The sequence below is a fragment of the Symphalangus syndactylus genome, chromosome 11 (assembly GCF_028878055.3).
Source record: "Symphalangus syndactylus isolate Jambi chromosome 11, NHGRI_mSymSyn1-v2.1_pri, whole genome shotgun sequence".
Lineage (NCBI taxonomy): Eukaryota > Metazoa > Chordata > Mammalia > Primates > Hylobatidae > Symphalangus > Symphalangus syndactylus.
The window spans coordinates 45082381-45085985 of record NC_072433.2 but is presented as its reverse complement, the minus strand read 5'-3'; the positions used below and the strand labels follow the sequence as shown (position 1 = coordinate 45085985).

The following is a 3605-nucleotide window of genomic DNA, read 5'->3' as shown; positions in this document are numbered from 1 at the left end:
AAATCATGACACCGTTCTGCTCAAAACCCTCTGGCAGCCTCTGTATAAAAGCTGGAGTCCTTTCCAGACCTACAGTGCCCAGCAGGATCGGCCTCAGTGTCACTTCTTTGACTTCCTCTTCTGCTCTTGTCCCTCTTGTCCACTCTACTCCAGCACACTGACCTCCCTGCTGCTCCTCAAACATGCTAAGCCCATCCTGCTCCAGGATCCTTTGCCTGAAATGATCTCCCTGCAGATTTCATTATGACAAATCCCTCACCTTCCCCGGATAGTCTTCCCTGAGGACCCTATTTAAAAATGCAGCCCTTGGACTTTCATGCTTTCCATCTCTGCTTTGCTTCACCTTGTTTCACTGATCATCGTCAAATACTATACATATTTTATGGTTTATTTTGTTTATTTTTTTGTCTGTTTTCACAGAGTCATGACTTCTTTCTTTTCCCTGCCCCATAATTTCTATATTCCCAGCATTTAATAGCAGTGCCTGGAACATAGTAGGTGCACAATAAATATATGCCAAATAAATAAACAAAGGTCTTTCCCAAGCTTCTCCTTTTCTTTCATTGGCTCAGTTTGGTCACATGACCTTCCTGAGTCAATCATTGCAAGGATTTTGGGATTACTTCCAAAGCAATCAGGCTCATCTCTAGAGCTGGGGGTGGGGTTAGTTTCCTGTGAAACACATGGCTTCATGCAGACCTGGACAAAATCTGGATTCTTTTAGGAAGAAGAAGGAGGGTGAAATGTGTTGGTTCGGCCACCCACAGTGTCACCCACAGATGGTGCTATCCCTTTCTGAAGGCCTCACCGTGGCCTCCTGTGCATGTCCCAACTCCCCCTCAGAGTGCTTTTTACTCTCTGAGTGAAAAGATGAGCATAATGGTGAGGACCTTCCCTCTGGGATGTATGGCTGTTGGGAACAGATGGGGGGATGACAAGGGGAAAAGAAGAAAAGTTGCAATGAAAAAACACCTTTGAGAAGCAGCAATAAAGTCTGCAAAATGAGAAAATCACATGCAAACCCCAGATTGCAACTTCAGAGGTGCTAATGGCCATCCCAAGGAAGCACTTTTCTTGAATGACAATCTAATTTTACCATTATTGCAGACAGACCCACTTAAACATAGGAGCTCCTCTGCATAGGCTTCTGCGTGTTAATGTCTGTGAATGATAAAGATCTGAGATGTCCATTCATAGCATGGTACCCTGTGAGGACCTCTGGTGTGTAGGACCCTGAGCCTGCCTTAGGAACCACCATCAAAGCTGGGGCTCATCCTAACAGTTCAAGCACCATCAGCAGCTAGAGTCTGTGAGGACATTCACTTTTGCTCAGTAATGGCCATAGGAAGAGAGGATCTAAAAGAAGCTAAACTTATATCATGAATGGCTCCATTCAGCAGCAGAGAAGGTTCAGCATATTCATTCTTTGATTTCATAGTAGATTATTTAATACCTGCTATGCAGTAGACACGATTCTAGGCACTGAGGATACACTCTTGCCTCTCTACAAAAGCAGCCAGGGTACTCGTGTAAAAATGAAAACCCAAATCCTGTTCCCTGCTTAGAAGTTTCCTTATAAGGATTCTATGTCTCCTTATCACACTGAGAAGAATCCCCAAATCCCATAGGCGGCTCCTGCCCACCTTGTCTCCTTGTCTCCTGCCCACCTGCCTGGCCTGGGAGGTTCCTGTGCTCCAGTGTTACCCTGGCCGCCCTCTTTCTGCTGCTCTTTTACTTCATGCTAGTTCCTGCCACAGTTCTTTTGCACCTTTTGGTTCTGTCTCTTGGAGCACGCCTCCCTTACATCTACTCATGGCCAACCTCTCCTTATGCAGCTCTTGCTTGCACAGTGCTATGCTATTAAAGATGCCTTGCTTGACTAATGCTGTACCATACACCAGGGGTGGCATTAAACATTTCTAACAACAGGGTTGGTACAATCACTGGGTAATCCAAACAGATGCTAGCCATTTACAACTGGGACAGCATATGTGCATACCAACTGAATGCCACCCAATCACACACAACTTCCCAGTCAGTAAATCAGCCAGTTACATTCATTTCTGTCACACTACCTGCCAGTCTCTGACATTATCTTGGTGGGGTTGTTTTACTCTCCCTTTTCCCCTCACTTTCTATTTCTTTTTCTTTCTTTTTTTTTTTCTTGAGATGGAGTCTTGCTCTGTCACCCAGGCTGGAGTGCAGTGGTGCGATCTTGGCTCACTGCAAGCTCCGCCTCCCGGGTTCATACCATTCTCCTACCTCAGCCTCCCACTTTCTATTTCTTAATTGCATACACCCATTAAAGCAAGAGTTTGTCTGTTTTGTTCTTTGTGCATTACAACACTGGCAGTGGCTAGTTCTGAGTCGGGCATAAAGTAGGTTCTCCATAAATATTTGTTGAATGAAAGACCAAAACATCCCAGCCCTCAGGCAGCTTACATTCTGTGAGATAGGATTAGTGGTGGCAGTTTCAGAGGTGCACATCTGGACAACTAAATGGCCTTAGAATTCTGAATTCTGAAGTCAGAAATTAACTCTGAATTGGAGTGAATAATCATGACCCTGTGAGTGCCTGGGAGAGGGCAGATCTGCATAGCTTCTGGAGTGACAAATCTGGAGCAATGTCTTCAGGATAGATGATCTACAGAAAAGGCTATAGTTCTTGAGGACTTGTGCCACATCAGTTTGACACTGAACTGCAACAGCACTTACTGTCTTCCTGCAATGTTGGTTCTTTTGTAGAGTCTGAAATGAATATGGGTCTTGATAGCTTAAATACCATCTTTAATAATCCTACCTAGAATGTCTTATTTAATTCTTTTTTAAAAAAATATGGAACATTTCATAAATTTGTGTGTCATCCTTGCACAGGGGCTAATTTTCTCGGTATTGTACCAATTTTAGTGTATATGCTGCCAAATGATGCCCTTGTGAGACAGGTAGGTGAAATTAGCTTCATTTTGCAGACTAAGAAACTGAGAGCTGAGCACAGTGGTGTGTACCTGTAGTCCCAGCTATTCAGGAGGCTGAGGAAGGAGCATCACTTGAGCTTACGAGTTCAAGGCCAGCCTGGGCAACATAGTGAGCCCCCATCTTTAAAAAAAAAAACCCAAGACACTGAAACCCAATGAGATTAGATGACTTGCCTAAGGACACAGAATGAGGAAGAGGCAGAGGCAGAGGCAGAGGCAGAGGCAAAGCCCAAGCATTGTAGCATTATATTTCCACTGCACCCAAATGTGAGCTTTTTTTTTTTTTTTGAGATGGAGTTTCGCTCTTGTTGTCTAGGCTGGAGTGCAATGGCGCGATCTCAGCTCACTGCAACCTCTGCCTCCTGGGTTCAAGTGATTCTCCTGCCTCAGCCTCTGGAGTAGCTGGGATTATAGGCATGCACCACTCTGCTGGGCTAATTTTTGTATTTTTAGTAGAGACGGGGTTTCACTATGTTGGTCAGGCTGGTCTCGAACTCTTGACCTCAGGTGATCGACCCACCTCAACCTCCCAAAGTGCTGGGATTGCAGGTGTGAGCCACCGAGCCCAGCCACATTAGGGCTTTTAGGGTGTCCATCACCCAGCTGATCCATTTCTGGTCTTCTCTAGGG

At 45.1% G+C, this 3605-nt stretch overlaps 1 pseudogene; it reads right to left on the bottom strand.

Annotated features, from left to right (window-relative positions):
• Positions 1-2829: 2829 nt before the first annotated feature.
• Positions 2830-2927, bottom strand: LOC129457873 (uncharacterized; annotated as a pseudogene).
• Between the last annotated feature and the right edge of the window lie 678 nt (positions 2928-3605).